A 12,013-nucleotide genomic window follows, 5' to 3' on the forward strand; every position below is an offset into this window, starting at 1 on the left:
TACTGTGACCTATAAATTAATTCATACCCCTAAATAAATACAAAAAGGTTAGTGGTTGCATGCTAAATGTTGTAAAGACTATAGGCTTGTCTGAATTTATTTTATTTTTGTTCCTATGCATCTAAAATAAAATTACACAAATAGTCTTAAAAAGTACCTGTCCTCAAATAAACTTTTCTAAACTAAATCAGGCTATGTTCCCTAACTACCAACACCCCTCGAACCCTTAAAAAATTGCAGAGCTTAAAAAAGCTGTGTACCATACCTTTATTCTTGCTCACATAGTGCAATCTCCCAGCAGGAGAAAGTGGGCATTTCATAGGAGGCATGACATCCCTGAAGCCTGCTGGGAGACCACTTCCGCCCTTACATGGTTGCAGTGCTGTGATGAATAGAAGACGTTAAGCTCTGTGCTTCATTCAGTGAGTGTCAGCTGTCAAACAAGCTCAGTGCAGAGAAACACTTCCTGAGTTTGGTCTCATGCCACATGCCGGAAGGAGACCAAACTCACTGTATTAATCGTGGCAGGGAACAGAACAGAGCCACCTAGAGGGCATTTTCTCTTTTACATTTTAAACATTTATGTTGATAACTTTAAAAGCAAGTGAAAGGTAAAGTGTTTGGTAATTACACAAGGAACACTATTTTAAAGTTTTATTATTTGGTGACAGGTTATCTAAAAGAAAAATCCTACTGCTTTGCATATGTAGCTTTCATGTAGACATGCTCAAAGGTTGATGAAGCTGCTGTGCCAGGTTTACAGTAGTCCCACCAGCTACAATATTAATTGGTTTCACAACATCTATTGAAAGTTGGAAAAAGTTTATCTTGAGACCAGAAAGCTATGGGGAAACATAGTAATTGGTTCTGAAGTCTCCAAAATGTCAGCCAAGAAATACAAAATTAAAAAAGAAAATATCAGATAACTGACAGATACGCTGGAAGCTGGAAATGACCCAATGTAAAACAGCTTCTTCAGGTTCCTGTACAGTACACAGACTGTTCCAGAAAAAATAAATGGAGCCATCCACACCTCCAGTCTAAGTAATCACTGATCCTGACCCAGGAAAGAAGCAGTACAGTATTGAACTGGAGAGGCTCCACAAGACTACTTCAGTAATACAGGTTGGACTGATCAACTAGCCAAACATGCCATGAATTTGGATTGTATTATACCCTGTGCAGTATGATTTTGAGTTACAATGGTACAGGAAAGACCATTTTATATTGAAAATATTGCAACTTGAGGGACCACTGTACTCTCGGCATCCAAACCTACAGGCTAATCTAACAGTGATGTATTTTTAAGTTCCTTCCATATTCTTTGTATCATTTTCCTCTCTGAAGGACATTCACAGCTTGCACCACCAGGTATGTGAAAGGATGGAGGAGAAACAGTGGTTTGGAGTGCACTGTTTAAGAAACACCCACCATACTCAGATCAAGCAGCTCTTGCATACAGAAGTAGCTAGGCAGAAATTATCTAACAGCATAGTGCATTGTGAACTTTTCAGGTAGAAATAGACAAACTTAATTATTTTATTATCGTTCAGAAAGGTGCATAAACCTTTTTAAAATTCCAGAAATCATTCACAGCCTGTACTGGTTAGGTAGTGTCCTACCAGTAACTCTGGAACTTTTTGAAGGTTTAAAGGGGTACTCCAATGGAATTATTATTATAATTTTTTTTAAATCAACTAGTGCCAGAAAGTTCAACAGATTTGTAAATTACTTCTACTTAAAAATTTTAAAATAGTACTGCGGGATGTAAAAACTTTGTTTCAAACTGTCAGCAGTAGAAAAAAAATTAAAAAAAAATAAAAAAAAATAAAATAAAATAAGAAAAAAAGTTTATGCCGTTATTCCCCCGGTAACCGCCACAATGCGCGACCTGGTTGCCGATGATTGGCGAGTCATACTGCCTCGTATCGCCTCGTCCGGGGATAGGCTGAGCAGCAGTGTAACGTTTTCAGCCCCAGCACCAGGAAGAAGACCAGTGCCGGGGCAGAAAATGTCACACTGCCACTCAGCCTATCGCCGGCCAAGGTGGGAATTCGCTACGGTCGGTGATTGGCTGAGTGCAGTATGACTCCCCAACCACCGGCAACCAGGAAGAGGATAACAACGGAGGATGGAGCGTGTTACAGGAGGAGTTGCTGCAGGTATGTTTTTTGTGCCAGTAGTTGGCAGGAGCTCAGGATTGTGATCCTCCCACATAACTCATAAATAATGATCTCATAAGTTATCCTAATACTTGAAAATGAATGCTAAAATTTGTGATACGATTTCAGCCTCCAGAACTTAGGAGACAGTGTCTTGTATATACCACCCAACAAATGTCAAACTAAGCATGACATCCTAGTGCTAGACTTTTCTCAACCTTATTATTATAATAGTTCAAAATGCAGGAGACCATTCCTATATTCTAAATCAACTCCCCATTTTGATTGTAAGAGAAATTCTCTTTTTTTTTTTTTTTTGTATTTCTGCAGCACCATGCTCCTGTCTGAATGTAAATCAGATTCATTCTTAATATGTATGTGTATATACATGTTTCCCTGTGATCAGTTACTTGTGTTTGTTGATAGAATTGGTTCTTACAGCTTTGAAGCCTAAGATAATTGTACAAAACAGTGTTATAGCTAACAATGTCAACACTAAACCATTGATGTGTGCCACAGCACAAAATTCATGGATAAATGAGCATTTTCAGAGACCATATTTTAAAGGCATAGCAGGAGATTTATTTTATTTGTTGTCTTTTGAAAGAGAATTTTGGAGCCATTTATATTTGCTTTGTTTTTGCTTATATGCAACATATGTCATACTATCACAAGGGGTTAATAATTTTGGTGCAGGTAAGCAAAAAACCAATAAGCCATTTCAGAACCATTTTGTATGATTCCTTCTCTCCTCTGCAACTTTACGTGCAACTTTTTAAAAGTACCCTCCAAAAGGAAGTTTTGCAAGCCAGGTCTGAGCTAGTGTAGATTTGAGGTGTATTTGAAGGGTTTGGAACTTTTTGTGCAACATTCACACTTGACAAATCCGTTATCAATGCAATGTGAAAACCGAAATTGATGTTTGCAAGATCATTTGTAGCTGTTTGCTTATAGTCAAAAGTCACACAAAAGGTTCTTTGACTCATGCGCAACATTTCATGCACAGAATATAAGCAAAAAAAAAAAGACTTTAAAGAAAATGCATTCTTGGGCTTATGTCAAGTAAAATATGTAACTATTAAAATTTAAAGGGGTATTCCAGGAATTTTTTTTTATTTGACTATGCTGCAGGGGCTGTGAAGTTAGAGTAGTTCGTAATAGTGTCTGTACCTGTGTGACTGTTTTCTCAATTCTTCTGTGATTTTCACTCCAATATTTATTTTAACCAGCATACAAAATGACTGTTGTCTCAGATTTTTCCCAGCTTGCAATGCGGCCAAGACCTGACTCACTAGTCAGCTGATGACAGGGAGCCTGTCTGCTTCATTGGGTGGAGCGATCGCTTGGTGGGAGAGAGATAAATCTGCAACTAATGCCACAGCTGTAGGCACCCTGATTGAAAACCACACTGATTTGAATGAATGCAGCTCATTTATGTTTCAATGGCTGGGGTGGCTGATGTGTGGGTGGGAGGAAGATGGTATTGTGGGATTTGTAGTAAAAAAAAAAAAAAAAAAAAAAAAGTCAAACAGGAAATACTAGTTCAGAAACAGCTAGCCAGTGTTATGGTAATCTCAAAACATAGCCATTTAACCCCAAGACAAGTGCAGATCCTTCCTGTCCATTACTGTCTGCCAGGTACATACTAAAATCACCTTGCGCTGGATAACCCCTTTAAAGGGCAACTAAACCTCAGAGATATTTACACCTTAGACCAGTGATTCCCAACCGTGTTGCCGCGGCAAACGTGTGTGCCGTTAGTCACTGGCCGTGGTGCCACGGGATTTTGCAGTGATTATTTTTTTTATTTATTTATTATTATTTTTTAAAATATCCCGCCCCGGCCTGCGCACTTATGACTGGCGGCACAGGGGGGAAGGGAAGCCTGCGTGCGCACTGCGCACACAGCGCCCCCCTCCCCCTTGCAGTGAACCGAAAATGGGTCCCTGGGGCGGAACGATCTTCACCTGCGCCGGACTCCCGTCCTACCGTGGACCTGCAAGCTGCGCGGACCGGCTTGGTTAAGGTACCGTACCCTTTCCATCCCTCTGTTACCCCTTCTCAACCCTGTCCAACCCCCCCCCCACCCCCCTGTCACCCAGTCTGCCCCCCTTGTCACCCATGTCCACCACCCCCTGTCATCCATGTCCACCACCCCCTGTCCACCCTCCTGTCACCCCTGTTCACACCCATGTTCACCCTCCTGTCATCCCTTTCACTCCCGCCCACCCTCCTGTCACCCATGTCCACCCCCCCGTCCACCCTCCGGTCACCCATGTCCACCCCCCCCCGTCCACCCTCCTGTCATCCCTTTCACTCCCGTCCACCCCCGTCACCCATGTTCACCCTCCTGTCATCCCTTTCACTCCCGTCCACCCCCTCCTGTCATCCCTTTCACTCCCGTCCACCCCTCCTGTCACCCCCTCCTGTCATCCCTTTCACTCCCGTCCACCCCCCGTCAACCATGTTCACCACCCGTCATCCATGTCCACCCCTCCTGTCATCCCTTTCACTCCCGTCCACCCTCCTGTCACCATGTTCACCACCCCCGTCCACCCTCCTGTCACCCTCGTCCAACCTCCTGTCATCCGTCACTCCCGTCCACCACCCCTGTCCACCCCCCCGTCACCCTCCTGCCAACCATGTTCACCACCCCTGTCATCCATGTCCACCCCTCCTGTCACCCCTGTTCACCCTCCTGTCATCCCTTTCACTCCCGTCCACCACCCGTCATCCATGTCCACCCCTTCCTGTCATCCCTTTCACTCCCGTCCACCCTCCTGTCACCCTCGTCCAACCTCCTGTCATCCGTCACTCCCGTCCACCACCCCTGTCCACCCCCCCGTCACCCTCCTGCCAACCATGTTCACCACCCCTGTCATCCATGTCCACCCCTTCCTGTCATCCCTTTCACTCCCCCCCGTCCACCTTCCTGTCACCCATGTTCACACCCCTGTCCACCCTCCTGTCATCCCTTTCACTCCCGTCCACCCCTCCTGTCACCCATGTTCACCCCCTCCTGTCATCCCCCCCCCCCGGTAACCCATGTCCACCCCCCGTCACCCTCCTGTCATCCATGTCCACCCCTCCTGTCATCCCTTTCACTCCCGTCCACCCCCCCTGTCACCCATGTTCACCCCCCCTGTCCACCCTCCTGTCACCCATGTTCACCCCCCCTGTCCACCCTCCTGTCACCCATGTCCACCCTCCCGTCATCCCTTTCACTCCCGTCCACCCCCCGTCACCCATGTTCACCCCTTCCTGTCATCCCTTTCACTCCCGTCCACCACCCCTGTCCACCCCCCTGTCACCCATGTTCACCCTCCTGTCATCCCTTTCACCCCTCCTGTCACCCATGTTCACCCCCTCCTGTCATCCCTTTCACTCCCGTCCACCCCCCGTCACCCTCCTGTCAACCATGTTCACCACCCGTCATCCATGTCCACCCCTCCTGTCATCCCTTTCACTCCCGTCCACCCCCCCGTCACCCATGTTCACCACCCGTCATCCATGTCCACCCCTCCTGTCATCCCTTTCACTCCCGTCCACCCCCTGTCACCCATGTTCACCCCCCCTGTCCACCCTCCTGTCACCCATGTTCACCCTCATCCACCCCCCCGTCATCCCTTTCACTCCCGTCCACCCCCCGTCACCCATGTTCACCCCTTCCTGTCATCCCTTTCACTCCCGTCCACCACCCCTGTCCACCCCCCTGTCACTCCCGTCCACCCCTCCTGTCACCCATGTTCACCCCCTCCTGTCATCCCTTTCACTCCCGTCCACCCCCTCCTGTCATCCCTTTCACTCCCGTCCACCCCTCCTGTCACCCCCTCCTGTCATCCCTTTCACTCCCGTCCACCCCCCGTCAACCATGTTCACCCCCCGTCAACCATGTTCACCACCCGTCATCCATGTCCACCCCCCTGTCACCCATGTTCACCCCCTCCTGTCACCCATGTTCACCCCTGTCCACCCTCCTGTCACCCATGTTCACCCTCCTGTCACCCATGTTCACCCCTGTCCACCCTCCTGTCACCCATGTTCACCCTCATCCACCCTCCTGTCACCCAGGTTCACACCCATGTTCACCCTCCTGTCATCCCTTTCACTCCCGTCCACCCCCCGTCACCCATGTTCACCCCCTCCTGTCACCCATGTTCACCCCTTCCTGTCATCCCTTTCACTCCCGTCCACCCCCCTCCCCCTGTCCACCCTCCTGTCATCCCTTTCACCCCCCCCCCCCCCCGGTAACCCATGTCCCTGTCAACCATGTCCACCCCTCCTGTCACCCCTGTTCACCCTCCTGTCATCCCTTTCACTCCCATCCACCCCCCCTGTCACCCATGTTCACCCCTTCCTGTCATCCCTTTCACTCCCGTCCACCCCCCGTCACCCCTGTCCATCTTCCTGTCACCCATGTTTACACCCGTCCACCCTCCTGTCATCCCTTTCACTCCCGTCCACCCGTCCTGTCACCCATGTTCACCCCCTCCTGTCACCCATGTCCATCCCCCGGTAACCCATGTTCACCCTCCTGTCGACCCATGTACACTCCTCTACACCCTTCTGTCATCCATGTACACTCCTATACACCCCTCTGTCACCCATGTTCACCCTCCTGTCATCCCTTTCACCCCTCTGTCACCCACGTCCACTCCTCTACACCCATCACCCATGTACGCTCCTCTACACCCCAGTCACCCATGTACGCTCCTCTATACCCCTCTGTCCGCTCCTCTCCACCCCTCTGTCCACTCCTCTACACCCGTCCCCCATGTACGCTCCTCTACACCCGTCCCCCATGTACGCTCCTCTACACCCCCGTCACCCATGTACGCTCCTCTACACCACTCTGTCCGGTCCTCTACACCCCTGTCACCTCTGTCCACTCCTCTACACCCGTCACCCATGTACGCTCCCCTACACCCCTGTCACCCATGTACGCTCCCCTCTTTACCCCTCTGTACGCTCCTCTACACCCCTGTCACCCATGTACACTCCTCTACACCCCTCTGTACACTCCTCTAAACCCCTTTGTCACCCATGTCCACTCCTCTAAACCCCTTTGTCACCCATGTCCACCCCTCTACATCCCTCTGTCATCCATGTAAAAAAAAGTTCGGCACCTAATAGATTTGTTTTGCATGTTTAACGGTGAAGAATTGTGTGTGGAAGAAATCGTGATGATGGCCCAGACCAGATGGAGAAGAGAAGGCAACATTGCAAATTAGAGAAGACGTCATTGGTGAGTTGCTGTATAAAGCAGCACTTTAAACTACATACCCACTGATAGATATAGTTCATTGCGTTTTTTTACCATTTTCCCCCTTTTTTTTTTGCTCGTCAACCTCGGTAGCGGTGCCCCGCGGAATTTTTTTTTCTCCGAGGTGTGCCCCGACCCGAAAAAGGTTGGGAAACACTGCCTTAGACGATTAAGAGACATTCAAAGACTGGTCAGATACAAGTCTCACCTCCAGGCCCCACAGCTAACAACTGTCTGGTATGAATCAACTTTTAGGGTATGTTCACACAGGGTGAAGATACTGCAGATTTATTTATGCAGACTACTACTAGTGGCAGAAAACTGAATGGGATTTTATCAATGTTATCCACGCTCTATGGATATAATAAATAAAAAAACTGCACAAAACCTGCACAATAACTGACTCATGGTGGTGAGTTTGAAACAGACAACCAGTTCACCACACTAAACCCAATACACAGGGTGAACCGGATTTAAATGAAATATAACTTCGATTGGTGTTGTGGTTCCGGACATGCAAGAGGTACTAGGGTCCATTGCTAATATGTTAATGCCCTACTTTGCACAATTTTCATAGAGGACTCTTTGCCCATGTGAGCGGGCAGAGGGGGACAGAGGCAAGAAAGTTCTGTATGCTGGCTAGCCAAGTGTGGCATTAGCATATTAGCAACAGACCCAAATACCTCTTGCATATCCTGAATGGTGGCATCGATCCAGTTAAGAATTCATTTTAATTCAGTTACCAGCACTATAACCCTGTGTACTGGGTTTAGCGCGAGTGAACCAGCTGTCAGTTTCTCCTTTAAAGCCACAGCATATCAACTAAGGCTAAGTTCACATCAGATTTATGCCCCAACCAGTTTAGCTTTGAATGGGGTCTGTTAGGCTTCTGTCAGGTGTCCGTTGTTTCACAGGAGTTGAGCAGGGGGGGAAAAAAATTTAAATCGCTGCTTTCAGTGTTTTTTTCCCCTCCAATCAAGTCCTGTAGTTAATAAAGAAGCCCAATGCTGATGTGAACTGGATCAGCAACAAAACCTACAAATTTGAGTTCATAGTTTTTTTCTTCCACCTCATTATCCACTCTTAAATGTGCAAATATTAGTGTGGATGGTGCTGATCTTGGTATGAAATGCTGCAAATTTAAAAATGTCCAGTGTGAACATACCCTTATAATCTCCAGCTTCTAACACCATGTCTTTTTTTATATTCTTTTTAACATTCACTGTGAAAAACTATCAAAAAACTGAATTCAGAAGTGTATAAATATTTAGCTGAACACTCAATGGACTGCATGGAGTTATAATTGTTGATTTTCCCCTATTAGACATTATAAACAAGATGAAAGCTCACTAGCAGCAACTTTACACAGATTTAAAGAGATATTACAATTTATAAAAAAAAAAAAAAAAACAACAAGTTGACAACATGGCAACCATTGATTGCCTATTTGGAGGCCCCTTCCCGATAGTAACTGCCCATGCACTTTCCCTTAGTGTATGTAGTTTCTCCACTCTACTTTTATCTCCCTCATCATGTAAGCCTTCTCTGCCTTTCCCTTTGGTCCTTGGGCTTGCCTGGGGCGTCACCTTGGTGTACCTTTTCCATTTCTAACCCTTTTTATACTGGTTTGTTCTGTTATTTGCACTGACAACAGTTTGTATTTGTTGCTTAATCATCAGCCCACACATTTGATATTGTTTAACTATTTATTGCAGAATTTGAGTAACTATTTTGCAACATGGCAACTGAGGAAAATTTTCATTTTATTTGTCAAATTGTCCTTAAACCCTAAAACCTTAAAGCTTTTGAAAATAAAATACATGCTCTTGTGTGCTCAAAATGTAACCACAGAATACTTGCCTTTCTCAGTTCGGCATCAACACTCCAGTTAAACCCATCCCTCTATTCACTTAGGCTACATTGACATCACTATGTGAATATGGCCACTGGCGGTATCAGCCACTGCCATATCAGATAGTAACTCTGGTCAGATCAGGTCCGGTGGGGATACAGCAGTGGTCGGTTTTTATATTCCCCAGCTGTATTGCACAAACGTGGTGTGAATGCACCCTTACCTTGATGATGCCCTCTTCCTGTTCTGCTGATGACATTCCAAACACATTGCAGCCAATTAGGCTGCAGTATATTCAGATCATCATCAGGATTGAGTGTTAGCAGGTAAACAGATGAATGGGAATGACATTTAAATAGAGTTGTGCCAAATTTAGGGTTGAGTACATTTTTATTATGCTAATTCCATGGGTCCTACCGAAGCAGCATTACGCATTTATTCAATACTCAAAATTAAATGTGTTTTACTCAAACTGCAAAAAAAATAAAAAATAAAAATAACAGTCAGGCTGTTCTTAGCTTCCCGACCACTGCAATCAGGCTTGGGGGCCCTTGATCTTGAGATAGATGCGGCTCTCACACCTATCAGACATTTATAGCGTATGCTGGGGGATGTCCCAAATGGGGTTATATTTAGTGGAGGGCCTGGGGGAGCAAAAAGAAGAGTACATTACACAGGTACTTAAATTTCAAAAGAACATCGAATATGCATAACTTTGTTGGGCACTGAAAACTTTTTTTTTTTAAACTGTATAATCTATATACTTTCCCTCCCTCCACATGCTGAAAGATAGGTACCATACCTCTCAATTTCAGAATATGGAAGGAGTGGCAAGTATAAGTACACTGTCAAAAAAAAAAAAAAAAAAAAAAAAATATTCGTTATACTGCACCACAGCACTCCTTTAAGTCAATTGTGAGGCAGACTTGTAACAGCGTATTCATTTATACACTTATTGGGAATTAGATTTTCAATTTTCCTCAAGAATGACAAGGTGGAGTCTAGAGAAAGCTTGGTGAAACACATGTCGGAGTTTGAGGTTTTGGGGGGGGGGGGGGTGACGGGGGACATCCTGGAGCATACCTGGTGCACCTCAGATTGATCAGTATGGTATATTGCACTTGTTTATACCTATATGTTGTTATTTGCTGCTATATATTATTCTGTACTATGCCCTGTACTTGATGTTGCAAAACTCCTGTATGCACTGGTCATTTTATCGTAGAATTAGTGATTTACTGATTCATATATCCTTTTGCACACAAGGATTAGTATATTGAGTATCTATTATATGAGATCTATTTCACCCTTATTGTGGGCATAGTGCAATATGGAGAACTTATTTCTATTTTTTGAAATATGAGAATTATATATCTGAGTGCGGGTTGATTTTTCATTATAACAACTTGTCCAGGAATATTTGGTTATGATCCCTAAAACCAGGGGACATAACTAGTTGTCTGTGTACATTTAAAATATACCCTTCTGAGGTGATAATGTAGATACAATGGACGTTGAAGAGCTGGCAACGCACTGGTGTGTGATTGTCTTCCATTTCAGCCTTTTAACTTATAGATACACACTAATACGAAGATAGAAAGTCGGACTGCAGCACTCCAAACAAAATGATTAGGGTGAAAAAAATCTCTTGTTTTATTCCATCCAAAGTGCAACATTTCAGTTACCCAGTGCAACCATTTTCAAGCCACACTATGAATTCTTCACACATTCTATTGCCCAAAAGTAGGATATCTTTAGGGTATCCTTTTTAATCAAATAAAACAGCCTTAAACAAGAAACAGGAACTTATTAGAAGTTAAGTGGGAAAGATACAAAGGGGGGAATTTAGTGGTAGGGAAAATTTGATGACCATATTAGGCGCAAACTATTGCTCAATAGAGGTTTTGCGCCTTTTCACATGGCATGCTTTTGTAGAAAGTTTTTGAACAACTTCCCTGTTTAGTTGTACAGTGATAATGTATTTATGAAAGGAGTCTTAACATTTAAGAGCAAAAGTGTGTGTAAAGCATGACATTTAGGTACAAACTAACTCCAGCCTGTACCACACTTAAACATGCCTACATCTAAGCAACTTTGCCATTTATGAAAAATATGAAACTCTGATAAATGAGGGGGGAGTACAAGTAGAATTTTGCTTTGACCAGGCATGAACTATATACTATACACCTAAACTTACCATACGAGTCATAGTTTTATTGGTGTTATTTTGATGAGCTGAATAACTTATTATTGCTTTTCTTTTGGGGGTGGGGGAGAAAATCAGTTCTGCCATGTTTTCAGAGAATTCACAGTGTGACGTAAAACTTTTTTGCTTGTCATGGCTATGACCTTGGTCATACCATGTGTGTTTTTTTGTTTCACCAATTTACCAGCTTTTTATGGAAAAACACAGATTTCTCACTGAATTCGGTTTTCTTGAGTCCACCTTAAAAGTAACACCAAAGAGGTTGCCCCTTGGCCCTAATAGAAAGAGAAACACAGGTTAAAAAGCCTCTACCCCAGGTTCATCTTAATGTATTCTAACTTACTATTACAGAGATCAAATATAAGACATGAAAAGGTAGGGAAATTATGAGTGTTATCAAGGCAGACTCAAGAAAACAGGCTTATTGGTAAGAAAGGATTCTATTCCCACCATTACAGTACCACCACAGACGTAAAATAGGGACAACAGCATTGTGAACTTTTCCTGACCGTATGGTTTATTAATTATAT

The 12,013-nt window shown here is 44.7% G+C and overlaps 1 protein-coding gene across 7 annotated transcripts in view; it reads right to left on the minus strand.

The window, feature by feature from the left end:
- The window catches only part of ZNF280D (zinc finger protein 280D), a 181,449-nt gene that overhangs the window by 113,114 nt on the left and 56,322 nt on the right, over positions 1 to 12,013 (minus strand). For 2 of the 7 annotated variants that reach the window (XM_056572394.1, XM_056572393.1), the window contains exon 4: positions 11,668 to 11,758. The exons of the other annotated variants lie outside the window; for them this stretch is intronic. The gene's annotated coding sequence lies outside the window, so the exon portion shown is untranslated. The remainder of the gene's footprint in view (positions 1 to 11,667; positions 11,759 to 12,013) is intronic. 7 annotated transcript variants of the gene reach the window in all.

Source organism: Hyla sarda, chromosome 4 (genome assembly GCF_029499605.1).
Source record: "Hyla sarda isolate aHylSar1 chromosome 4, aHylSar1.hap1, whole genome shotgun sequence".
Classification (NCBI taxonomy): domain Eukaryota; kingdom Metazoa; phylum Chordata; class Amphibia; order Anura; family Hylidae; genus Hyla; species Hyla sarda.